This window comes from Heterocephalus glaber, unplaced genomic scaffold (genome assembly GCF_053883595.1).
Source record: "Heterocephalus glaber isolate CG9 unplaced genomic scaffold, H.glaber_assembly_v1.0 deba00000621, whole genome shotgun sequence".
NCBI classification, from domain to species: domain Eukaryota; kingdom Metazoa; phylum Chordata; class Mammalia; order Rodentia; family Bathyergidae; genus Heterocephalus; species Heterocephalus glaber.
In genome coordinates, this window is record NW_028258153.1 from 17,543,354 (window position 1) to 17,570,574 (window position 27,221).

Below are 27,221 nucleotides of genomic sequence, written 5' to 3' on the forward strand. Positions count from 1 at the left end.
CACATAATTGCTTTAAAATAAGCTAATTCTTCATTGGTATACCTTGAGGTTCTATTATTATTGTTAACACAAACAGAACTGAAAATCTTTAATTTTGGGATCACAACTTTATTATTTTTAAGATTGATCTTGTTATTGAGATGAAATCGATACACATTTATATATTTGGGTTTTTTTTTCAAATGATGAGGGTTACTTCTCCGTATTAATATTGAAAATAAAATGGGCAATAAACTACTCCCTGATACATTTATTATGTTAAAGAGTTTTGCTTTGGAATTCTGCCTTTCTTCACATCTGGTTCCCTTTGTATGAGTTTTAAGCCCTATCTCAAACAGAAAGTTTCATAGCCCCAAACTTGCATTTGAGGGTTGTGTGTATGCATCACATCAAATTCACCCTGTCTTGTTTCAACAATGATTGACAGCTTTGACTTAAGGGCAGTAAGTTAAAGGCAGATGGTTGCAAGAATGACCAGTATTTCCTATCAGGATGAGAATGTTTTATAGAATATGCACTATCTACCACCTTAGTTATGGTTTTTTCAAACAAAGAGTGGAAACGGAGAGATCATGAAAACATAACTGCATGAAATATTAATGTAATGGGCTTTCTCTTTCTTATGATTTCACTTGTAAAAGATTATTGACAAAAATCATGAGCAATCATCTAGTATGAGACAATTTAGTGAATTATAACTGAATTTTAAAAGTACTTGTTAATCTAATGTCCTATTGCACCCTAAAGCTCAATCTACTATTCCTTTTCGTATTATAGCTATTAGTTACTTCTTCAGGCTCAGAAAAAGTCAGTGCTTTTTTTCCCCTCAACCACTCAGCTGTTATGTAGACACTTTTGTTGTAAGGATTTTGGTTGATTTTGTGGTCAAAGTTGATTCTTATGACTTTTCTGCTATGACAGAATATTTTCATGGAAAGTAGTACATTAAGAGATCAAGTACATCATTCCCAAAGAGTATCTCTCACCTTCTAAGAAACACTACTATATTTACTGCTGATATTGTTTCAAAACATTCTTCACAAATATGTGTTTTTTAGCTTATGACTCTGAGACACTGAATACAAAATGGCTGTGCAATAATTTCTCTCTCCCCCAAATAAACACTTATTTTACAATTTTCCAGATTTCACATTATAATGGTTTCTAACAAAGATTTCTATTCTCATTGCTGATAATTTTGTTCATAATAATTAAAAAGTTATTAAGTAGATGCACACACTTCCTCTATTTTACCTGAAAAACATTAAAAAATCATTTTCAAGGAATTTGCATTTAGAAAGTGTATGAGTATCTGCAGTGTGCTGCTTACACTGTGAGTTCAGGGTTCCACAGACCCAGCAGGTATTGTCAGTGACAGGGAAAGGATAATGAGCCTGCAGCCCTTTTGACACAGGAAAGAGGTCTGGATCAGGAGTTAGGAGAGCTGTTCTGTCCTTTATGGTAACAATAGTTGCTTCCCACCATAACTGGTTGGGATTCCTCATCAATACTGGAATAATAATAAAGCTATAAAGAGAAGTTATAAACCAAGACAAAGGAAATGAGAACCAGAAATGTGCTCAGTCTTAGATCTACATGGTCACTTGTTGTTAACCTTGAATTCTGAAGGACATGGTTATAATGCAGCAGGCTCTGTTTCAAACAGGCTGGTGACCTTGAGCAAGGTACTTCATCTCTGGGGTGTGACCTCCTCAACTAGAAAGAGAAGGGTCTGGATTGTTAGGTGATCTCATCAACCTTAAAAAACCCCAAGTTTCCACAATTTGGAGCTTCTATGAATCATTTGGCTAAATATAAAGAAAATAATTGGTTTTAAGGCCAAGGCAGTCTTGCAAGTCTAGGCAGTTATCTTGCAGAGGGGCTACTCATAAAGACAGGAAAAGAGAGAATGAGGGTGTGTATCCAGTCTCCACGGGGGTGGTGCAGGCAGGTGCCCCAAATCTGACCATGCTCTCATCTCCACAAGGATAACATGCAGTTGGCCCCCAAACAATTATCTTCTGCTTTGCTCTAATCTGAAAAGTTTCCCTTCAACACTGGAAGAAAACAAATTTTGAGATTTATTTATTCATTCATTTAGATGTGCATGTCTGATTTTTTAAAAGGAAAATTGTAATATATATAGCAAAGATACTTTAAGCAATTTAGATATGTAAAAGGAGTAACAACAAAACAAGCAAACACAAACTATATTAAATCCCACAACATAGAAATCTTAATCATTGATTGCTTAGGTAAAATTACTTTAAGAGAGAGCAGGTAAATAGAAATGTTTTTATTATGCTGTACTGGATAAAATCAAACTTCCTATTTTAAACAACTTGGTTTTAATTTAACTCAAATCTAATCCAAAAAATGTACTGAAGGTGAAGAAAACAAATACTTGTTCCAAGACCTTTGCCCTAGTTTGTCCCATATATTTATGACTCTTTATAAGGAGGAACAGAGACAAAAAAAAATTGATACTGAACTCATCCTCCATGTCTTCTGTTGTGATGTGAAGTGCCATATATGACCATACCTTGGAGTATAAGCTCAATGAGACCTGAGATTTTGGAGCACTGCTAGCATGGTGTTCTGGTTGTTTAGATCTAAAATGCCACCCCCCATTCTCATGTGTATGGAAGGTAATTGGATCACGGGGTGCTATACTCACCAGTGGATTCATCCATTGAGTTCAGAAGCTGGATTTGCTGGTGGGAGGTAGGGCCTGGTTGGAGACTCATCACGGGAAGAGTGGCCTGGAAGGCTGTGTTCTTATCCTTGGCTCTGCCCTTCTCTCTCAGCTTCTTGGCTGCCATGAGTTGGGCAGCTTTTCCTCTGCCAGGCCCTTCTGCCATCCTGCTCCTGCCTTGGAGCCAGCCAACAGTGGACTGAACCATGAGCCAAAATAAACCTTTCCTCCATTAAGTTGTGGGTGCTGGGTATTTTGTCCCAGTGATGAGAAAGTACCTAAGACACATGGGCATAGGGATTGCCAAAAGAAAAAGAAAAAGGTTGTAGGTTTGTACTTCGTGTGTTATTATCAGGGAGTTTCTAGAAAGTTGGGTATATTCAGTGCACATCATCTGCTCTTTTGCACATAAACAAATTACTTCCCTTTTAAAACTAAGAGAGGTATTCAAGGGAGCCCGAGGATCTGCACCCCACTCCCACACCCTATTTGATAATTCAGTGGTTTCCCAAGCAGAGCATGCACATGGGAAACACAAGGTAATCTAGGAGAAGAAAATGAATTTTAAACCCATTCTTAGAAAAGCTCTATTTTTGGTGTGTGCTTTATAATGTACATACTATATTAGTGTAGTAGCACAAGTATGTCTTTTGCAAAGAATTGAATAAAAAGATGTACTTTGAGAGTACCTGCTTAAAATTTCCTTAAAGGTAGACGTGCCCAGTCAAGACAGGATCCTGCACCAAATGGTAGATGTGGAACCAGTTGGGGACTTTCTTTGTGTATCTACTTTTCTATTTGTAAACTGAAGCTCCTTCTCCTTCTCTCTGTGCTGCCTCCCTCTCAGAGAAATCAGGAGGTCCAGAGAGAACACTGCTGTCCCAAGAGCAAAAATCTCAGAAACATTGTGCATTAACTGGGGTAATGTAATTCAAATTAAAAAGTCATTCTGTTGCACTTATTTTTGTTCCTATGTTAATGGTCTCCATTTCCTGTGTTTAGTTCATATTTGTGGGAATTCTCCCAAATACATATTCTGAATTAAATTAAGGAGCAAAAAAAAAAAAGTCTGAGAGAGGCTTTTCATAAACCCAACAGATTCATATTAAATCCTCATGTCTTAATATATGACTGAAAGGGAATAACATAGATGGACTCTGAATTTCTCCCATGTAGCTTGTTTACAAGAATACATTGCTTTCTAAGAATTTGCCTCTTGTTGGCCATTAGAACACTTATTAAAATATTTATTAGTTATTAACACAGAATGTATGTTTGCATATGTATGTGCATGCACTTTAAGAAAGATTGCTCTCTAGTTACTTACTGTTGGGACTAATTTAGATTACAATATGTTATAGACAAGGGTTTAAAAATAACTAAATTCAAGAGTGGCTTGAGGTGAGCCTCAGGAGTAGAAGGCTGATTTGCTGAGGCAGGCAGAACTGGAAAGAGCTGCCTGATGCATCTTGGATTTCCAGGATTCAGAGACCCGATTGCCTCAATAAATCCAGACAACTGAGCCCAACACTGGACTGTATTATTTTGCTATTGCTACCATAGCAAAGCACCACTGATTGGTGGCCTAGACACAAAAATTGATTTTCTAACAGTTCTGGAAGCTGAAGTCTAAGTTTAATGCATTGTCAGGGTTGGTTTCCTGTGTGGTCTCTCCTTGCTTTGTAGATGATGGTCTTCTCCATGTGTCTTCCCTCTAGGTCTGTCTGTGTCTCACTCTCCTCTTCTTACAAGGTGACAAGTCATATTGAACTAGAAGGTACTCTATTTTAATTTAATTACTTCCTTAAAGATTCTTTCTCCAAATACAGTCATATTCTGAGGGACTGGAGCTTCAATATCTTAATGGGGTGGTGGTGGTGAGAGGGTAAATTCAACCTCTAAAGAGTGGCATTCAACAAGGTAATGGCTGCATGGCCAGGCAAACAGTATTCCAGCCAAGCTACAGTAGCTTTCTGTGACCTAGCCTCTTTGTACACTATTGTGAAATGCTTTATTCTATAGCTGTTAAAGAGAGTTTGTTGCTTTCCATGTTAGAGATGGCAATATTCCAGAAATGAATGAAATGCTTCCTGTGTCTTTTCAGTAATGAAGGAAGGAGAGGAAAGAAAATTGGGGACATTAGTACTGTCAATTATTATGATAAGATATTCAGCAGTGCTAATTTTAATCCCATTTGGAGGTTTTATTTGCATGGGGAAGAATTTGATTTATGTATTAACATAAATTTTGTTTATTTTCTTCCTGATTTAATCCCACCTGAAGGGACTTGAACTTGAACTCTTCAGAGAAAAGGGTCAGAATACAAGTGGTTTACTAAGCTGTCACACGAGAGTCTCTTGCTAACATTTGCAGTATTTTCCTTGGCTGACCAAGCACTTTCTCTCTGGAAAGTAAACAGAAAACAGCTGTCTAGGAAATGGGTCAGAGCAAACATATTTGGTCAGGTGCAGGATAAATAGACCATAGATCTACTAAAATAGTCCTAAACAAAACAAATCTCTAAGCCACACAGATCCAACCCGAAGGCTTTCAAAGGCAAGAAACAAACAAAACAAAAAATTAAATGTAATCGTGACTTTCATATTTCTATTAAAGGGATACTTCCTAAAGCTTTATTCTCACAATTATAGATCACCAAAGTATCAGCTAACCAACTAAGAACAGTGATTCTGATAGAATTATTTCAAACAATTATATCCCAAGATATCATAGACCACAGAGATGGTCTAGAGATCTTGGAACTCTTTAGATCAGAGCACATAATGGGATGATTGATTACTGCCTCAAAAGAAAGGAAGAGAATATGCTAGGTTGCTAACCAAGATTGATGTCCCAGATAATAATCTGATCTTTTAATGTCCATGAAAGAATTGGAAGCAATGTATAGACAGAACACACAGAGGGAAAAAATTTAATTTGAGGAGTGAAACAAACAAACAAGAATTAAAATCCATCCCCTCTGCCAAAAAAAATTATCATTTTTTGTTTACAAAGACAATGATACAAATCCAGTAGATATCCACTTCCAAGGACCTATTTTTTAAATTTTAGACAGCATTCTTGTCGCTGAGACACAATTCCCAATACCCACAAGTTAAAGGAGAAGAACTTTAATTTGCTCATTCATGATTTTAGTCCATGATTAGCTGGCTCCAAGTCAGAGGCATCACAGCAGAAGGCATCGTGCAACCAAGCTGCTTAATTCATAGCAACTGGGAGACAGAGCAGGGTAAAAGTGCCAGAAAGGAAGAGTTGAAGGACCAGATATAAACCCCAAAGCCACTCTTCCATGACCCACCTAGACACATCCAGAAGTGTGCTCCACCAATTACTGGGATGAATACCAAAGCCATTCAAGTTGAAATTCCACCCTAACCACTACACCTATTATATTTCAATTGTAGCAGTCCCTGAGAAAAACCTACTGTCATTGTAGCCTTCAACTGGGATCTAAGAATTCCAGAGTTCACTGGGAACTTAGGGATGTTTCTTCTTGAACCCCTGTTGGTTTCACGGGAGTTGCTTCATCTTGTTTTTCCTTCCACCTCTCTAGTTGATCTAGTCTTCTGTGTAGCTTCTTCTTCCACCCATCCTTTGATGTTGATGACTCAGTCCTTCATGTCCTCCTCACTCTTCCTGGGTGATCACATTCCTCACTCCATACCTTCAGCTGCCATCCTTTTGCTGATTATTTCCAAAGTATATTTTTCTTCTGAGCCACAATTTTTAAATCCACCCCTTTATCATCCATCTCTACTGTGACAATATTTAAGTTCTTTATGTTCAAAACTGAATTTGGAATTCCCAAACTAAAGTTTTCATTGTTTCCAATTGAGGTAGCCAGGTCCAAGATGAGCTTTCATGATTCCTAGTATTTATGCCTTTGGGTGCCTTTACCATACTAGCTAGGGATGTTTAGAGTAATACAGAGGAGCTTAGGATGGTGCATTTCTTCTAAGGTTTGGTCCTAAGAGACATTGTGTCTCCTTTCTTGCACTCTTTCATCATTTGGTCTAGGACAGTGGTGACTAACGTATGACACACAGGTTGTTTTCCTTTTAAGACAAAAGATATTACTATATGAGTTGTTTTTCTAAACTAACACCTCAGTATTTAGGTTCACTTGTAGTGTTGGCACTTTGTGATAAATAGCTGGATTTTGGGCTGCAGTTTGGGCAGCCATCTCTAAAAGGTTCTATCACTGCTCTAGAGGAAGCCTGCTGCTCTGTCATGAAACACTCAGTAGTGCTATGGAGCAGACTGTGTGGCATGAGAGGTGCCTCCCGCCAACAACCTAACTTGCAAGGCATGTGAGGGAGCCAGTCTGGAAGCAAGTCTGCAGCCTCCAGACTGGGTCAAAGCTCAGCCTTGGCCACCATCTTTGCAACCTCAGTCAAGAGCGATCCTGAGCCAGAATCACCTAGCTAAGCCACTGTGCAACCCGAGCTCACACAAGCTATGGAATAATTCATTTCTATAGTTTTTGGGCTACTAGGTTTGGGGGGAATTTGTTATGAAGCAAATATATAACCAATAGTCCAATAAAATCTGATATACCTGCATTTACTCCCTCAACTGCCAATATCGCAATTCAAGTTTCTTGCAGTTTATGCAAGAAATGCTGAAAACATGGGTTAAAACAGCAGTGAGGAATGAACGGACTACAGAGATATTTTTAAAGTATTTGGTGGAACTTGTTGACAGGAGGTGGTGGTGGGTGTTAGAGAATAGTGGGAGCTTAGGACAAAAGGCTTGTTCACTTGGCATTAAGTTTTCCTGAACTAAATTCCAAAAAGGATGAAACAAAATTGCAGCCAAATATACTTCAGTCAGCTATGGCTTTTTTTTTTTTTTTTTTTTGGTACCGGGGATAGAACTCAGGACCTTGCACTTGCAAGGCAGGCACAGTGCCACTGAGCTAAATCCCCGGCCCAGCTATGCCTTTTTTTTTTGTATGTCAGTTTGTGCAATTTTGTTATAGGAATCAGATTAAAATATCATGAGGAAAAAAAAATAGCAAGAGATGCTTACCTTTATGGCAGAATGCCAACGATCATTCATATGTCTGTTTGTACTCTTGAAACTTCCCTTACATGTATGATCTTTTTGGTATTCACAATGTGGTGTATTAGCTCATCCAGTTTTTATGCAAATATAAGTAGTAAGAAGAAAATGAGACAGCATATACATTGGAAGACTTTTTAGTAAAACTGTGGCAGAGGATCCAACTCAAACTGGCTTGACCTAAGAAAGGATTTTTTTTGGTACCGGGGATCGAATTCGGGTCCTTGCGCTTGCACAGCAGATGGTGAAACCACTGAGGTAAACCCCTGGCCCCTAAAGAAAAGGATTTTATTACTGAAAAGTACAGCAAGAGGGACAGCTTTAGGACAGTGCGATTTGGTCCTCAACAAGGCCACGGATCCATTTCCTGGTTCTGTTTTGTTGCTTTCTGTGCGCTACTTCATCCTTAGGCTCTGTGTGGCATGGCTCTGTGGCTTTAGGTTCCTAGTGTGACAACATCCAGCACCAGGTCAGTGGACCAGAGCAAGCCTCTTCACGTAGCTTTTAGGAAAGTCCTGAGATTTGCTCTGACTGACGGCCCACCCTGGAGTTAACCACATCATGCAGGAAATATGAGCTGGGACAAGACAGGCTTAGTTCCCACACCTCACACCTGGAGCTGCAGCAGATCAACTCCATCCTGAAGCATACAGGCTTTGAACTAGAGGAGAGAGGTCTCAGAGTAATCAAAGCAGTCAACTCAGGTACTAAGTGACCGACCAAAAGGCAGTAACTGTTCAATAAAATATTACATAGGAATGTATTCTTGAGGCATAATCATTACCAAGAAAAAAAGTTATTAGGCTCAAATGTAAAAACTAGAGGCAAAAAGTGTGTAACCTAGAATTAGAATCCAGATTGGCTGAATATTACGTCAATTAGTGTTACTTCCTGTCATGAATAAGGTGGGAGATGAGCATCTCACAGGTTGCACAGAGTGAATGGTTTCCCTCCCCTCTTTACCTCAGTCCACTTCTCATGCACACTGGGCTGAATCACCCAGTCTTCTAAATGCTGAGACCACAGCTATGACTATATACTGCTGTCTCTGAGCCTCCCGTGCCTGCAAAGATCTCTGGGAGACTTGCTGAAAAGAACCTGAGAGGGAAGTGGCTCTTCAGAGAGAAGGGATGCCTGTAACCTGGACAGTGGTTCAGCTTAGATGGCTGCACAAGGGACATGCTCTGCATCCTTCCTTGGTGCAGAGACCTGCTTCTAGCTTGGGGTCCCATGTAAGGTACCGCAGCAGGAGCAGAGTGCCAAGCAGGGTCACTGGAGTGAAGTGGAGGTGACCTCTGAATGCTGCAGGAAAGTAAGCTTCCCAGGAGGAGCTAAAGCAACTCTCCTTAGGATGAGGGCTGGGAAAATGTGAGTAAGAGGTGGGGGAAGCAGTCAAGGCATGGCCACTTAGTCAGAGCATCAAAACATTTCTGCCCAGTCCTTAAAAGGTTGTTTAATAAATGCCTTGGCTCAGGTGGGGCAACTCTGAAACCATCCAAAATACCCAGCCTTCTGTACAATGTTTGCAGGCATTAGGAGAGAAAGATCCCTAATTTGGAAACATGATCCAATGCTGAATCACTCCTTCAACTGAAAATTCCTTCTTATGGGTCACCACACTCCATTTTCTGTCTTCCAAGAGAGATAATGAATTCTAATACAGGGAGTGGGTTAAAAGGTCAGTTTTTTCAGGACTATGTGACCTTGCCTTATCTTGCTTTCCAGTGCCCTGATTTTTTACATTTGTCAGTAATAAATGATAAGTAACACATTCATATAGAAACACAGAAAAGATGAGGAGATATGGAACAAGTATATATAATACATATATATATATGGAGAGGGAGAGAGAGAGAGAGAGAGGGAGTGCTGGAAGGACAAAAACCACAATTTAAACCAGCATATTATTATAATCCTCAATATTATTAATAATGGCAGTTGAGGTTGTATTAATAAGACTATGTGCAGAAAGAATAGAGTAACTTCTAGTTTGGGCAAAGATGTACACGTGAATTTTAAAAAGGTGGGTGGTAACACTTGGCACTTGATTTTGTACTTGCTGCAATAGAACAATTGAGAATTTCTATATTTTGGGGTGTGTGTGTGTGTGTGTGTGTGTGTGTGTGTGTGTACTGTAAAAAGAACAAGCAATATTTTGCATTTGAAGCCAAAACTGGAAATGCGGGTGACTTCAAGTTTTTTTCATTAATGTTCATCCATTTCTAACAATAACCCCCAGATACATTAAAACCAATTTTTTACTGTCCAATTTGGGGACATTTTCTGGTGTGGATGGTCATAAATCTTGAAAGGAATATTGTTCATTTCTTTGGAGAATTAATGAAGATTTCTAGGTGGGAACAGGGAGTCATGTATCATACCCTTAAGCATCCTGTTTTTCCCAACAGAAGTACTTAATAGAAGACTGGCCGTTTTTGTTTTGCAATGACCAGGAAATTCATGGTCACTGTCCGAAGCAGAAAGGGTACATCATCAAATTCTTCCCTCTAATGCAACCTTGTCTTCCTGGAATTTGTAAAATTTTTCTAATATGGATAAGGACTATTTTCTTGTGAGTGCACAGTCATGTTAAAGTAAATACCCTGGAGAAATACTTTCAATTAAAATTCAGAAGGTTTAAAAATCCAGGCTAGAAAGGATTTCCCTGACCTACAAAACCTAATAAGATTTTTCCTTTCCATTTTCTTCCTCCTCACCCCTCCTAAGTGAGCGGGGTTGGCCTGCTTTCTTACCTGGTGGCCCCATTTAGCTCTGCCCTCTAGACATTTCTGTCAGAAAATGGCTTTCAAGAATATTTTGAGACAACTTGACGTTCTGATCTACTCTTAAACTCAATGATTTTTTTTTTGAGTGAGAAAGAGAAAGAAACCATAAAAGCAAACAACAATGTCTTTTATTCAAAAATAAAAAAATCTGCAAGAGATAGAAGGTAAAATGTATAGTGATCGAGGGAATTAATACAAAAAACCTTAGAAAGCAGACAATTTTTCTTTTCTTTTTAGTTTATTAGTACATGTGTATAGTGCATAATGATAATATTCATTGTTGGAAGTTGGTACATGTACCTAACACATCTTAATTCTTTTTTTCACCTTCTTTCTCTTCTCTCCTTCACCATTTCCCCATCCCGTGGTTCTCTTCATGTTTTTCTGTACGTGTTTGCAATGGATAATGTTTACATTCCTTGTGTGGGGTTGATACATGTACCTAACACATCCCATTCATTTATTTCATTTTTTATCCCTTTCCTCACTCTCGCCTTCCTTCATCTCTTGATCCCCTTCCCTTTGGGAACAATGTATCTCCCTACTTCCTATTATCTTTTACTGGAAAGCAGAGATTTTGGAGGCAGGAGGGATAGCAGATCTGGAATGGGACAGACTTATGTTAGACTTATGTTAGCTTGGAGTAAGACAGATTTAGGTTAGACGTTACCTTCGTCCCTGAGGAGTCTTGGGCTTATAAAGTCTTGGACAGTGAATGCCTGAATACCAGAATATTTTGGTGAATTTTACATACTACATCTGAAACATACCTATCCAATTTGAGTACAGTGCCTCAAACCTAGGTACTCAATTAGAGTTATCATTGTAAAAAATTAAATGCGTGGGTATGAGGGGAGGAAATCTTTTTTTCTGTGAATGTGCTCTTATTTAGGATTATGGTTAAAAGTATAGCTGGTCGGCTAAAATTAATGAAAACATCTAGATTAGAACCAAAAAGCAGACATAGCAACTGGGGCAAATGCCAAGGGCTGACAGTGGCCTGCAGAAATTATTCCTCTTCGGAGGCAGGACCAGGAACAGATAGGGGCAAGAGAAGCACCCAGGGCAGACACTTAGGTGGCCCTCAGCCTTGTGACCTGCCAGTCTGTGCTTTCACAACCACCTTTGAGTTTATACATCAGGGACCTCCTGCCCACCTCCAGTTCCTGACCTATCCATCTCCAATGTCCTGCCTGGCTCATTGGTGGAGTATCTTGCTTGCTCTCTGTTCAGTGTTCCTCTCCTACTCAATATCTACAGATACATCAGCCAGTGTTGCCAGACTTTTCAACTTCCCAAAGAACTTCAGAAGAGATCATTACAGGCCCTGGCATGTGAATGGGAACAGCAGTGCTTCTAAGACTATAAAGTTTAACAGCAGAGATGATCTCATGTTTAGTCCTCAAAGTGCATGGAGGGACTTGCTAAAATTTCCACTGTTGAGGGTGACAAGTCATGACCTCATTCTCTCTCACACCAGTCTTAGTAAAGACACTAGAAATAGCAAATGGCTTTTTTTTATTGCCTTTTCAAGAACCACATTAGGGGCTAGAAGACACCCATCACCTTCAAAAACTAGCAACAAAAGGGACAGCAGTTGGTGGACAGTCTCCAAAACAGATACTTTTCTTAGACATTGTTTTCAGGATGTCTGTAGACATACGTGCTTTTAATATTCAATTCACTCAACAAATCTAAGTCTTTTGTGAACACAGCCTGATAATAACGGACCCTTTTATTCTGGTGAATGGCATTATTTGATAAAATCATACAAAGGCAATTTGAAAATGGTAACATATTAGGAAAATGTTTGGCTACAGGTAATAGAAACCTTAATGACAATGACTTTTAGCATATGAGTTTATTTTTCTCATGTAACAAGATATCCAGAGTCAGTTATTCTTGTGGTTGGTTGAAATCCTTAGTCCTCGTGGTCTTTTCCTCATAATTGCAATATGGCTGGGAAGTTCAACTATTGGAGTAAAAAGGAGGAGGAATGGTGGCAGGAAGGCACCCCATGGCCATTCCCTCTCCAGGGGAAACCAAAAGCTTCCCCAGAAATCCATGTTCCCCACCCCCAGGTTATGGGTTGAATTGTGTCTCCAAACAAAAAGATATGGGGGAGTCCTCACCTCCAGGATCTTAGAATGTGAACTGTTTGCAGATAATCAGCAGTCATCAAGTTAAAATGGGGTCATTAGTGGGTACCCTAACTGATACACCTGGTATCCTTACACAAAAGAAAATTTGTATGCAGAGACAGGTATACTGGGAGCATGTCTTGTGACCAGGAGGTGGCCATCCATGAGGCAAGGTGTGAGGCCTGGAACAGATGTGTCCCTCAGGCCCCAGTAGGAAACAATCTTACAAACACCTTGACTTCAGTGTACCAGTCTCAAAAACTGAGATAATGCACACCGGTTGTTTAAGCTATTCAGTTTATGATACTTTTCATAGAAATGCTAGTAAACCAATAAATTCCAGACTTCCATTTCTGTCTTACTGGCCAGAACTGTGGCCCTGGCCAACCCTAACTACAAGAAAGGCTGGGCAAGTATGTATCTGGCTGAACATATTCCAGTGTTTGTGCCTGATAAGTGAACATGGGATTGTTAGCATGCCCTCCAATACTGAACAGAGAATTGAAATAACATTTTGGAGATAAATTTGCACAGTGCAAAGAATATATGGGTATAGATACTAGCACTCACTTTGCCACTAACTGCCATTGCATGTTGCACACATTATATTAATTTCTAAGCCTCAGTTTTCTTATCTGACAAATGGGATTAACAATCTATGCTCTTAGAATTTTAATGCTGTTGTGAGGACCAAGTAAAGTAGCAGATACTACCACTGCTTTGAAAGTGTGATAGTGTGTTCATATGTAAAAAGGGGATATTTCGGGTTCCTATACAGAATGAGAGTTGGACTAAATTTGACTTGGCAGTTTGAGCCAATGGAAAGAAGCAGTTCCTCTGCCCCTAATTCTTACCAACAAGAAAGCACCATTTGTTGATGTGAGAATAAAAGCATGGAAAACAACTCCCTTGTCTCAGAGGAATCAAGAGTCATGCAGGTGGATGCTGCCAGATGCAGTTGGCCCTGGGCTTCCGGAAGCCATTTACTCCATGTTACAGGAAAAGATGGATTAGGAGCCCTGGGCTTGTAACAGCATTTCTCTAATTTTAATGCGCACACAATTACCTGGGGATTTTGTTGAAATGCTTACTGCAATTCCTCGAGTCTGTAGTTCAGCAGATGGGGCTGCCGTTCTGTATTTCTCACAAGCTCTGGGTGGTTATCAATGCTCCTGAGCCGAGGACCACACTTGGAACAGCAAAATCTACATTAGTGAAAGGAAAGTGGCCTTAAGTAAGAGAGGAAGTTTTCAAAATGGAAATTCTCACAACATACTGGGGAATGATCCTCCTGAAGATGAAAACGCTGAGTCTAAAGATTCATCCCTGAGTGTCTTGGGGGTATGTCCAATAATCTCAGCTTCCAAAAGAATGTGGAAAAGTTGGACAGAGACATGTACCCTAGGACAACTATAAACAAATAGTGTAGAGTACTCTGGAAGGCATTAGAACAGAGTGAGCGACTCTATTTAAAAATTATTAAAAAGCAAAGCAAGGGGTAGCCGGGAGATGGGCCTGAGATCCTGTTTTCTAGAGGACCATGAGTACTAAAGCCCCTCCTGGGTCAAGACTATATTTTAGTTCTTAATATCATTTCTTCACAAAATCCTAGATTTAATTATGAAACGGTTGGCATATACAGACTCAGAAAGGGAGGCCACAATCTTGAGGACCAGCAGCTGTGGTTAAAGTTGGAGTCAGGCCAGCATAGACCCTGTTTGAGAAATGACATAGCCAGAGGCACAGGGACTGTAGCAACACTGTAGCTAAGCAACATGGCCAGTGAAACTTTTCACCATGTCTTTGTGGACAAGACGATGATATGTTGAATGCAGAACAGATCAGTTCATTGGAAACTATTTGTGGGTTCTCCTAAAGGGACTTTGATAGAACTCAACTTGGATGGCAGTCTTTGAAAGTGTTCATCATTCCAGTGTTGTCTGTATGCATGGTCCTCAGAAATCTAATACAGCAAAACACAGGGAAGTGGCTAAGCGTGCAGGCTTTGGATTCAGCTCACTTGGCTCTTTACATAGAAGCTGTGTGGCCCAAAGTTGGTTACTTAACCTCTTGGTGCCTCAGTTTGTATGTATAATGGTATATGATTATTAGCCAATTCAAAGTGTTGTTGTGGGCCTGAATTAAAGTGTCTGATGTAAATCACTTAGAGCGGTGCTGGCCACAAGGCGAACTTTGTTATGGCTTGTATCTAGATGTCCTCCCAAAGCCTCATGTGCTCATAAGGAAGGGGCTTTTCAGAGCTGGCTGGATCTAGGGTGTGTGAATCTGGGATTAAGGCTGTGTGATATTAAATTAGTCCACTGATTGGAATTAGCATAGTTCTGGGTAGCACCACCCGAAAGCCTGGTGGCCTGGATGGGACAAAAGGGAAGGGCAGGCTGGTTGCTTGCTGCTTGTTGACTTCTGCCCGACACACTATGGATTGTTTCTCCCTTGCCATGCCCCTCTGCCATGCCACCCTACCTTAGAGCGAGCTGACTATAGACTGAAACCTCTATAGACTGTGAGCTGAAATAAACCTCTCCTCCTTTAACTTTGGGTGCTGAGTATTTTGTCCCAGCTACAAGGAAAATTACTAAGACAAGCTCCATATATATGAACTATAACTATTAGTTGTATCCATTTTGCAGGCCTAGCTAACATGGAGTTTAGAAGGAGGGTCAATGTGTTAAGACTATAAAATCAAAAGCCTAAAAAGACTTTGACAAAAGGAAATTTAAGCCAAACATTAAAAGATGAAATGTAATAAAAACATATAAAAAGTTCTATCTTGGGGCAAAATAACACATAAAGAATAAGAGAGGTTGTGTTTACAGCAGCAAAAATGACTTAAAGGTTTTAGTCTATTTTAAGTTTATGTTAACTATGAGATGCACCTATAAAAAATTAGATTTATATTGCCTTAATAGAAATATAGGGCAGGAAACAAAGGAAAATATACTCCAATTATCTTAGTCACTTTCTTCATCACTGAGACATAATAACTGACACATAATTTAAAGGAGGAGAAGTTTAATAGGCTCATGGTTCAGTCCATGGTCAGCTGGCTTCAAGGTAGGAAGGCAGGCTGGAAGAGCCTGGGTGGAGGAAAGCTGCTCATGCCCTGGAGCAATGATGGGTAGGCAGAGAGCCAAGGAAGAGGCCAGTGAGGAAGATATACCTTCCAGGCCACATCCCTCAGTGACCTATCTTTTCTGATCAGACCCTACCTAACAGCAAGTGAGCTGTACCACTGGGATAATACAATCATCTTCCAAAAGTCCCAACTTTGAGTACATGAGGCTTGGGGACGGGAGCATCCAGATACGAACCATAATGTTGATTCTGCCCCTAAACTGGTTGAACCATACATAGAATAATTGTGGTTGGTATTCCTCACCACTGATACTGAAAAGTGAGCATATCTAAACGAACCACGACTTTTTAGTGGTTAAATATCCATTTTTAAAAGGATTATTTGGAAGAGCTGGTGACGCCTGTTCAAAAAGAGAAGACTTAGAGTTATCATAAAGGATTGATAGCTGCCATTATAGTTTTTATGGGTTGATTGATGAAAGAGGAAAAAGATATAATTAAAGGGTAGAGCACTACAGAAGACAAAACCTTGCCCAAAGGGAAGTTACTGGGCAGGGAGACTTCATCTCAGTCTTAGAAATAAATTGCCAAGAGCCTTATTCTGATCAGTGACTGAGCTATGTCAAAGTCAGACTTCCTTGTAAGGGGTAAACTGTTTCCCTGTCTGCTCCTCTCCTACCCTAACCACTTGTCAGGTTCTGAACCCCAATATTTATGCCTCCAGCCTTTTCCAGTTGCTGATCTTCTCACCCTTTCAGCTCTGTTTCCTACTCAGCTTCTCATCACCATCCTTCCCTTAGTTATTTGGTTAGATAAAACCATGCTGATTACTGAGCTCACCTCTCTAGGCTTCCTTTCTTTTCTAGACCTGGGCTTGGTGAATTCAGGCTGAGTGTTACTTTTTCAAAACCTTTATCATGTATCTCCATATTTTGTCCAGATTTTCTTTTTTTTTTTTTTGGTACCGGGGATCTAACTCAGAACCTTGTGCTTGCGAGGCAGGCGGCGGCACCACTGATCTAAATCCCCAGCCCTTGTCCAGATTCTCTATGTGTTCTCAGGGAGAGTGTTTTTCCAACACCAGCTGACCTTATTTTGATTACTGATGATTACTTTCCCAGAAACACTCTTACCCAATGATAGGTGGTGTTAAATAAAGCTTGTTATGGTTTAGATCTAAAATGTCCTGCACAAATCTCTTATGTTCAGAGGTGAGGCTTTTGAAAAGTGTTAGATCATCGCTAGACTCATTAGTGGACCAGTCCATTAATGAATTCACAGATGAATGTGCTTGGAGGTCAGGGGTGGTTTGAGGATGTGGCTCCCTGGGACCTGTCTTTGAGGGCATAATACAAGCTCTGGTTCTTGCTCCGACTGCTTCCTGGCTGTCATGAGTTGAGCCACTTTCCTCCACCATGCCCTGGAGCCAGCGGGCCATGGTGCGAACCCTCTGAAATCCTGACCCCAAATTAACCTCTCCTCCCTTAAGTTGTGTATGTCCAGTATTTTGTCCCAGCTACAAACAAGTGACTAATACAATGCTCTAACAGTCAGTCTTGGGAATGGGGAATTTTGACAATGCTGACTATCAAAAGTCATGTTGAATTTCACTTTCATTTTGATTTTAGCTCAACAATTCCTGATTATCTTGTCAGCTCATCAGTGCTTATGTTCTTGTACATTTTTGTAGCATTTCATTTTTTTTACAGAGTCTGCCCCAATAATCTATTCTGCTATATTACTCTCATTATTATTTAAGTCTCTCTTCAGTTGACATGTCAATTCCAGAACAGCAAGAATCATATCTCATTCATCCTTATAGCACCAGTCGCCAGCCCAATGCTTGACAGAGGAGCTTGTCAATAACTGTTAAACAAATGAAAGTGCAGGGCTTTGAGTGAAAACATCTGAGTGGTAGGCGCACCAGAACTGAAAAACATGTAGCTTGGTGTCTTAGTTATTTTTCTCGTTGCTGAGACAAAATACCGGACACCCAAAGTTAAAAGAGGAAACGTCTATTTCAGTTCATGATTTGTAATGGTTTCAGTCCATACTTGGCTGGCTCCAAGGCAGGGTGGCATGGCAGAGGGGAATTGCAGAGGAGAACAGTTCTTGGCAGGAAGAAGGTAGCAAAGCAGCAAAGCAGTGAAAAAGAAGCAGCAGAAGCAGCAACCTGCCTTTCCCCGTTATCCCTTCCAGGCTATCCTCTCTTTGGGTGATGCTACGCACACCCAGGGTGGGCCTTCCCATTATCCACACCCAAAACTATGCCAAACCAGTCAGTAGATTAATTTAGTCATCATGCACCCTTAATCCCAGCATCACACACCCTAGACCCAACCATCTCTGAAAAGCACCACCTATGTCCACATGAGGCTTTGGAGGACATCTAGACACAGCCATAACACTTGGTTTTTCCCAGATTAAAAACCAAATGATTAAATTCACAGAGATGAGATTTGTTTTTTGTGATCTAGGGACATTGATTCAAGAGCAAATTTACAAGGAACTAATTTTTCAATAACAACTAGCTTGATTAGTGTTTAATGAGAGACATAGCTAGAATGATAATGGATACTTGTTATATTTCTCTTTCTTTTATCCTTTTGTATATGGCTTCTTTTATTTAATACTAATAATGTTTTGTGTTATAGTTTCTGTGTTTTATTGTATTTATTCATACTTCCTCTATGAAAGTAGAAGAAATAATAAGCAAGTGGGAAAAAAATAAAAATTGACATCATGTGTTTACCAAGGGCAACTTTAGATAAGTCAATCTTCCCAGAAGATGAAATCACAGACCAGAAGGTTGCTATGGTAAAGACAAATCACAAAGAGGAAATTCAAGGTTGCCAAACACTCATTTGAAAGCTACTAAAGTAGATCTCTTCTACTCTAAGTGATCTTTAAAGGTCATGTAGTATTAGGACGCATTTATCCCCACACAATGGGAAAGAAACTGGTAGTGAATAAATTCCTCTCCAGCTTTCCTTTTGCTGATGCTGTATTATTTCCCAGAAAGTTCCATTATTACACCACTTTGAAATTCAATGATCTTCAAGATTGTAGTCTCTCTTAAAAGGTAACAGGGCTGGGGACTTAGCTCAGTGGTTTTGCTGCCTGCTGCTCAAGCCCAAGGACCCGAGTTCGATCCCCGGTACAAAAAAAAAAAAAAAAAGGTAACAGATATAAGTGTGACTGTTTATTGATAGGCTGGTGTTATGGTTCAGCTGTCAAATGTCCCTCAATGGTCAAGTCTTCCTAAGGGATTTATCTCAAATACCCCACCCTTGAGGCTTTGTCTCCAGACTGTGGCACTACTGGGAGGCTGTGGAACCTGTAGGAGAAGGGGCCTATAGAAGGTACAGTGGTGAGATTACTGGAGGTGTGTCCTTGAAGGGGATATTTGTACTTGGTCCCCCCCCCCCGCCCCTTTCTGGCCACCATGAGATGAACAGACATCCTCTCCCACGTGTCCAAAGGGTTGGGGCCAAGTGACTATGAACTGAAACCCCTGAACCTGTAAACCAAAATAAACCAGTCCTCCATTAAGTTGCCTTTCTCAAGTGTGTCATCACAGTGATGAAAAGCTGACACACCTGAGAAAAACCTTATTTTAAAAAGTATATATATATCTAAATCAATCTGAAAATGAGTTGACACTGCATCTCTCATACTTTGTCTAGATTCTGGCAATTTTAATTATAGTCATCCCTCAGTATTCTTGGGTGGATTGGTCCCAGGACTCCCAGAGTATACTAAAATCATTAGATACTCAAGTCTGTCATATAAAATGGCATAGTATTTGCATATAACCAATGCATATCCTCCAGTAGACTTCAAATCATCTCTAGGTTATTTATATATCTAATACAATGTAAATAGTTGTTATATTGTACCATTTTGAGAATAACAGTAAAAAAAATGTCTGCACATTCAGTACATATGGGATTTTGGGAGGGGTATTTCTCATCCATGGATGCAGGACCCATGGATTCAGAGGACCAACTATATAGAGATTTTGCTAGAAGCCTTAGAAAGCACATTTGACTTCATTTGATGTGATATCATTTCCTCTTGTTTAGGAAATGACAACTTGACAGAAGCCAGTGCAATGCAGTGTCCAAATACTACTATATAAAAGGTAATTTTATTTAGAAATGTTTTAAAAATATTTTGTAAAAATATTTAATGAGGGCTGGGGATTTAGCTCAGTGGCACCACGCCTGCCTCACAAGTGCAAGGTTCTGCGTTCTATCCTGGTACCAAAAAATAAAAATAAAAAAAATTTAATGAATCCTTTAAAAAATTAATAATTTCTATGTTTCATGGAAGATATTAGATTTTTTTGTAGGGTGATCAGATAAATGATTTTCAGGAATTTATAAACTCAACAGGGCAATAATGCACATGAATATGTAGAAAGAACAAAACAATAGGGCCTAGCATGAGCATTCCTCAAACATGTAGAATCAGTGTTGCAGAAGAGAGAAGGGTAATTAATTTGTGGCATCAGGTGAGCTGTATAGAATTTCTTGGATAACTGGATAGAGCGAATGACCCTCTTTGAGTGGTATTGCCCTTTGCCCTTTACCAAACTGGATCATCATACCTTCCCCAAAAGCATAGCACCCATGAGTGTGAGAGAAGCCCAAATGGATTGACCGTGTATAAACCTTAGCCACATTTGCTTAGAACAACCTTTGTGCATTGCAAAGTACTAGGAGGAGAAGAGAGTTAGGAGAAAATCGTGAGCCCCATTACTTCACCCACTTAGATGGCACCAGCGGAAGATGGCATTTGCCTAGCTTACTCCTGAGAAGAGCAGTAACCAGTATCAAAAATTATGACTCAGCTAACTTTTCTAATCACTCAAATAAGCATGCTTCTGGTAAAAAAAAAGTTCAGTGGAATGCAAATGAGTGACCAGTCAGCAAAAAACTGCTGCTGAGATTATTAATCTCCCAAATTACCCAGATCTATCATATACATAAAAACATCACTGGCCACTTGTGAAATAGGTATCCCTCACTTAAAGGAATGGCCATTGTCAGCAAAGTTTGCAGCAGAGACTTTCTATCAAATCAATCTTATTCTCCCATAGATTTCCTTTACAAAATCTGAGATGCATTTTGCTGTTAACTCCCATTAACTGCTTACCAAATCCTTTGGAAATGGCACATTGCAAAGAAAAATGATAATATTCTGATAAAGGACTGACAGTGATATTTAATATATTAATAATGACACTATTGTACTCAACATGTCACAACAAAAAATGCTCAGACTTAATTTTTAAAAATGCTCAGGATGAAACAATAAGTTTTATACACTGGGCCTTACATAGTGAAAAGGACAATAATCCCTAAAACACAGCAATTTAATTTCTCAGTGAGTTTACATCTGTCTTTACATTTCTATCACTGCATGGCAAAAATCATTCTTTTATTATTTAAAAAATAGTCCTGTTCCCAGAATATATGTCCAATAACCTCTTAATAGCTCGTGATGCTGTCCTTAGATAGGGAAAATCAGTCAATCAGGCTCAGTCACAGAGGATTAGGCCTGGGCCAAGTGGGGTGTCCCCATTATTGGAGAAGGTGAACATCTCCCAGAGGGACTGCTACACCAGGAGGCAGAGGATCTGATGAAGGTTGGAGTAGACACTGCCTTTCTCTAACTTCTGAGATGTAGTACTACCATCCAGTATTGGTAATCCGAGTTTACCATGTTAGTCTTGTCTTACTTGCTTTGCATAATATATGTCAGATGACTGTTTTGCCTAATATATATTGAATGGCTGATTGAGATTCATTGACGATTTTGTTCTTTATTAGAGGATACTGACGCTTCTAAGTGCTGGTATCTCAAGCTAGAAAAATGACTAAGGATATTTATCTCCATAGAGATCATGTTACACAGGTCATAAAGGCATGCAATGTCCAACACTGTAATGTCTGGACAGGACATCCTTGATAGTGGACTTTGGCTTAATTCTTGAATTCCTTACTTTGTCTTTATGGTAAGTGAATTTTTGTTAAGCAGTAGATACTCGAGTTAGGGAGGAAAGCAAACTGTCTCTCAAGCCACATGCCCAGCATCAACGTGCACCCAGTCCTCCTTTTACCTATTTTGTATGATTCACTACAAAGCAAGACTCAACTTTTACGGTTGGCTTCACCATTTTATTGAAAATAAGTGTTTTATTAAATATAACATACCCACAGAATTTTTAAAAATTATGGCAAGATTGATGTTTCCTGGATGAGATCCACAGACTACTTGCCAAGAGTTCTTGGTTAATTTACCAAGACTAAAAATTTTTAAAGTTCATCATGCTTTAAAGTTTTAAAGTTTTTAAAGTTCATCCCATCCAGAAACCTCAACATGTCAGTATCTCAAAATTAAACAGACTCAGGGAGTCAAACCCATTCTAACTAAACTCACAAGGAACACACAAATAACTAAAACATCTTTGTATTAAGTGACAAAAGCAATTAGTGGTGACACAGGATTCTGTGATTGTAACCAGCAAATCTTTTCCCTGCAGGCAGAATAAGAAGGAATCCAAGTTATAAGCAGAAAGTAAGCACAGAATGAAAACAAAGGGAGATGTTTATTCTCTAGAAATACTTTACTCAGGACATGAGAGGCCTAATGAAGCTGCCATCTTTAAATTTTTTTTCTTGATCATGAAGCTACTTGCAAGCGGCACATAAACCTTCCTTCAAATTCAAACTGTGTCTCCTCTGGCAGCTCTGTTTCCCCATCTCCACCTCTCTGACACTGTTTTCTATAATACAACAAAATCATGCTCCCTAAATTCACACTTCTCTCTACTGCAGTGAGATTGTGAGGGGAAGCAAAAGTTAGGAAACTACCTCTCTCTCTCTTTCTCCCCCTCCCCTCCCTCTTCCTTCCTCACTTTACTGGAAATTGAACCCAGGACCTTTGCACTGAGCTACATTCCCAGCCCTTTATATTTTTTATTTTGAGATGGAGCCTTACTAATCACTAAATTGCCCATGCTGGGCTGGAACCCTGGGGCCTTAACCTCAATTTGGGTTACAGGTTTGGGTCACCATACCTGCTCAAGTGTCTTTTCTAAATGTTAGTCTTTTCTTCTTCCCTGGGCGACAGACACTGAACAATACAAACAGATTCCATGCTGTTCCAGAGTGGAGTTGCAAATCTTGAAAAGGTATAAGCTTTTGTCACGTCAATGTCAACATGAGGCCTGTGAAGCTACGAACAAATGTGTAGTAAAGATATAAACTACAGGGAAGGCTAGATCAACAGAGAAGATGGCCATATTGTTGCTTCAGAAAAGAATCCCTAAAATATCAAAGACTTGAGACACTTGGGAAAAATGATGAAGTTCTCTAACATTTTTGCATGGCCCTCCTTTTGATTATGCTGTAAAAGTCCAATATGAAGTAAAGCATGTTTAAGGTATGGAAGGGATAAAAAGTATCTTCCTCACTCTTCACAAGCCTCACAGCTGAGACTCCTGTAACAAAAAGCATAGTAACAAAAGAAAAGCATAGCAAATTCATTTAAACACAGCTTTCAATGACAGGGAGAGCCTTCAGAAATGAAGACCCAAAGATCCAGGGAAAACTATGTGCTCCTATGCTTAGGTGAAATGAAGCATGGACAAGTATGACTGGCCTAAGGGGCTATGATTTCATGATAGTAAACTGGCCTGTTTGCTCAGATTCTTCTTGATTCCTGGGTATGGGTAGGAAACCTGCCATATGAGAGTTTTCAGGGGAGAATGTGGGAGTTCAGAGAGTGACCTTCTTAGTTTCTATGGCTCATTTTGGAGAAGAGGAATTCTAGTTTCTATGACCCATTTCAGGGGAACAAAAGAGAGTCAGGGGCAGGGGAAGATCAGAGAGATTTTGCTTCTGTGGCTCTCTCAATCTCTTTCAGCTCAAAATATTCAACAGGCCAAGGTCAGTCTCCTTCAACTCAAAATACCCAATAGGCTAAGGCATCATACTTTCAAGTATGATGTTCTGAGCACTGAGAGGTACTTCACATTTTGTAGGCAAAATTAAGCAACTGGTAATTTTCTTGACTTATTACTTATTCATTCTGCAATTAGCACAGTTATACTTAAAACATAAATTTTGTTCAATACAATATAGAAAAAATGGTTTAATAACAGTGAGTTCTAGTTTGACATAAGGTTATAAGCAAACATGTTTTTCCTAATTACTCTAAAATTTGGTCCCTGTTTTAAGTGGGTTTCCTTTGAGGAGTCTTTACCAATACTAATCACACTGGGATAATTAGGCCTTTCTTTCCTAATGAAGCAAAACTTCTCTGGTGGTAAAATCTGATGCCTTGATTGTACCTATTTAGATATTAAATTTTTATTATTTTATTCTTAAAATGTCTCATATCTGAGTTCTTGAGGGGCAACCTTATTTACTCTTGGGTTACCCTAAAGGATTACTTCCAAAGGGGTATAATATTAGAAATATCAGCAGCATCTCCCAAGGCAATTTCCACGACAGATTCTGGAGTCTACCTGGAAGCAGACATATACTTTGATCTGCTTCTGCCACTTGATAGACCTATGGAAATGAACACACTACATGCCTTCACTGAACTTTAGCATCTTCACCTGTAAAAAAAAAGAACCAGCTACCTCTCGTACAACGATGAGTGAAGTTCCGATGTGAATATTACCAGTAAAATGCTAAGTACCAAGAAGGGATTCAATATGTGGTTATCATATCAGGGCAGTTTATTTGTGGTGCTGGGGATTGAATTTAGGAGTGCTCTACCATTGGACAATACACCCAACCCTCTTTATTTTTTATTTTGAGAGAGGGTCTTGCAAAGTTGCCCAGGTTGACTTTAAAATTATGCACCCCCTGCCTCTGCCTCCCAAGTAGCTGGGATTACAGGCACACACTCCTGTGCCGGGCCAGTTCATTTTTGGCTTGCTTGGCTGCCAAACCTTCCTCCTGATCTTGCTTTGTTCATTATTTTGTGTGCTTGGGTACCGTGCATGTACTTTGCAATGTAAGCCTAGGATATCTAGGATACAAAAAGTAGCTAAATATGATGAATATTGAAAATGTGCCTTTTGGAACACCTTGTTGCATAGCTCTTGAATTCTGGAATATTTCATAATGCTTTGAAAAAAGTTCATGAGATTTGCAGAACTTACTTTGTAAAATTTTGGTTTTTATATGTGAGGAAAGCTTCAGTGGCACCCTCCCAACCCCAAACAAACAATTTTTATAAACACACTTTGACTGAAAGTCAGGAAACTCAATCTCTCATCATGGAAAGCACAGTGTAGGAGCACAATTGTAGCAGTCAGATCCTCCTGGACTTGAACTCTTGCCTGGATATTCCTGGTTATGTGACCCTGACTGACATACATAATACTTCTAAGCTTGGGTATCTTCATCCATAAAGTTCAGAATAATGAAAATGCGGTTGTCTCGCATATAAAACATTTGTGTGCATATAGTACATTGTAAGTACTTAATAAATGGTGACCATTACTTATAAAATCTTCAAGGTCACAAGTTAATTGGTATATTTTATTCAAAAATTGTTTAACAGTGTAACGCAAAAAAAATTTAAATTCCCTTCTGTCTCAGGCTTTGAGTACTTTCATCTTGCCTCGCCTTTTGCCTTCTGTATTGAAGTTGTTTTCCTTTCCCTATTACCTGTGAACATATCTTTTAGCCCTAGGGTAGTGGCCAACCTATAGCATGCAGAGCTCTCTCTTATCACCCCAGCAGCCAAATGTTCCTCCACCATCCCTACCCTAGTGCATCTCTGTATCTCCATAGCTTCCTGCTGACCCTCTCCCACAACCAAGTAGGATAGGGGAAGTGTGGAGAATATAAGATTTTATAGCAAAGGGATGTCTACCTGCCCTCCCTCTCCAAGGCTCTGTTATGTTTCCCTATTAATTCAGGTATTATCTAGTTTACTTAGCTCAAGTCAAGAGCCAATGATAGCTAACATTTAGTAATCACTTCCTAGTGCTGAGTTGCAAATGCTGACTCTTCAGACCAGAAAGTATTCCTGTTTCTCAGCAAGGCAGAGGTTTTGACCCAGCAATTTGCTCAAAGTTGTGTGGTTAGTAAGTGACGGCATTCTTGCATAGTCTATGCATCTACATTGTAGTAAGTGCACCAATTATACAAAGAATGCTGGAAATTTGACCAACACAATTCCACACTAACAGATAAATAAGGCAGCTTTTCCTTAATCCCGTTAATTCCTGTTTAATTTCCCCTGGCCAATACTGAATTTCAAGTCGTGCTTGTTCTAGAAAACAGAATCTTTCAAATATCGTGACAAGGAGTACCACAGAGTCAAAGGGAGGAAAAGGGGGGGAGGGTGATGTAGGCCAGATGTGTTTCTTCCATTAAAGGCACAAGGAAGTTTCTCATCTCCAAGTACTGAATTCTGCAATGTTTCCAAAAGTAGTTCAGCTCCGAGCACATTCTGGAGAAGCTTGAACCACAGTAACCATTTAAGGTCAAGCAAACAATCGGTCCATCTAAACGTGCAACGTGCAGGGAAGTTTACATCTGAGAGATGACAGAACCTGTGTCTCCATCCCAGCTCCAAAAAACAATGGGGGACCTTCTCTCTCCTCGCCTGGAGCCACATGGCGAGCCTCACTTTAAAAAGACTCCTAGCAAGCTGCCAGGCCCAGCCCGAGCCCCAGGTTCCCTGGAGGTACCTCTTTTTATCGGACCCCCAAGGGTGGGTCCGAATTCAATCTACTCCAGGAGGCCGTCAAACTGTACGCTGACCTGGGTGAAGGGTCACTGGGAAGGCGCGGGCGCGCGGCGTCGGAGGCGCGCACGGGGGCGGGGCCTAGCGAGCGCCGGGGGCGGGGCGGCCGGGCACGCGCGCTCCCCTTTGTTCTCCGCTAGTTTGAGGTGCTTCCTCTTCAGCGCGTCTCTCTGTCCCGGCAGCCCGTGGGCGATTTGCGAGGGGGCTTGGGGACTTTCACTTTTTGTTTATTTTTTGGTACGTCAGACGCCCCCCTCCGCATGCCTTCTGACTCGCGGCCGGGGGCCGAGGGCGAAGTGTCTCCTCCACAACGCCCCCCCGCGCCTCCTCCAGGAGGCGTCCTCACCCAGCCCTCCGGACTGTCACCTCCCGACCGGCCGCGTCCGCGAGGCCCCTCCCTCGGCAGGGCGCAGGCTCCCCCAGCCGAGGGCTCCGCCAGCACCACAGCGAGGGTCCGAGGCCAGCGCGCAGCCCGAGCCGAAGCGCGGCCGCCGAGGCGTCCCGGGAGCCGGCGCGAGTGTCACCCAGCCCTCCCTGGCGCACGAGCTCCCCGACCGCCCCGCGGCCGCCTCAACACCTTTATATAGCCCTCTAAAAATAGCTCGCCTCGCGCCGCCTTGTATGGCAGCAGGG

General features: G+C 40.4%; 1 long non-coding RNA gene across 1 annotated transcript; it reads right to left on the reverse strand.

Annotated features, from left to right (window-relative positions):
• LOC147829374 (uncharacterized) lies at window positions 1–27,158 on the reverse strand. Its single transcript, XR_015449198.1, has 4 exons — window positions 26,533–27,158; window positions 13,774–13,912; window positions 2,678–2,973; window positions 1–2,057 (listed from the first exon to the last, which is right to left on the reverse strand). It is a non-coding gene; the product is annotated as an uncharacterized LOC147829374 (long non-coding RNA).
• Between the last annotated feature and the right edge of the window lie 63 nt (window positions 27,159–27,221).